The following is a 487-nucleotide window of genomic DNA, read 5'->3' as shown; positions in this document are numbered from 1 at the left end:
AAAAGATTCCTGAAAATATGAAAAGGACCTAAACTAAAAACACAATATTAGAAGTTTTAAATTAAATCAAACTGAGCCCTGCTAAACAGAAAGTGAACCTCTTTTATAWTCTGGAGTTTTTTACATGATATCAATAACATTTTAGGGGTGTACTTAATTATTAATGAGCTTTTCATTCTGTCTTTGCTTAATAAATTTATTGTTTGTTCACTCAAGGTTAAATAAAAGTAGATCCTGTTAAAGATCAGTACAGCAGAGGATGAACTGGGAGGGTGTACTTTCTTTTTACTGTAAATATTTTCATTCAGACATGAAAACAGAAAACGAGTTTTACTTTGAGCTGCCTGTGAAGTTTTAATCCTTGGTTTTAAAAGTAGATTTTCCCAGTTTGGAAAGTAGAAATTCCCAGTTCAGCTTGTACAAAATGGAGTTTCAGATTAAACTGGAGCTTCAGATTAAATGGGCTTCAGATTAATCTGGGGCTTCA

The 487-nt window shown here is 31.9% G+C and overlaps 1 protein-coding gene across 1 annotated transcript in view; it reads right to left on the bottom strand.

Moving 5' to 3' along the window:
• Positions 1 to 487, bottom strand: part of LOC103480945 (nephronectin) — an 8,597-nt gene that overhangs the window by 4,220 nt on the left and 3,890 nt on the right. The window lies entirely within an intron of this gene.

This window comes from Poecilia reticulata, linkage group LG18 (genome assembly GCF_000633615.1).
Source record: "Poecilia reticulata strain Guanapo linkage group LG18, Guppy_female_1.0+MT, whole genome shotgun sequence".
In the NCBI taxonomy this organism is placed as follows: Eukaryota; Metazoa; Chordata; class Actinopteri; order Cyprinodontiformes; family Poeciliidae; genus Poecilia; species Poecilia reticulata.
Note: the sequence above shows the minus strand (reverse complement) of the source record. Positions and strands in the feature narration are given on the sequence as shown.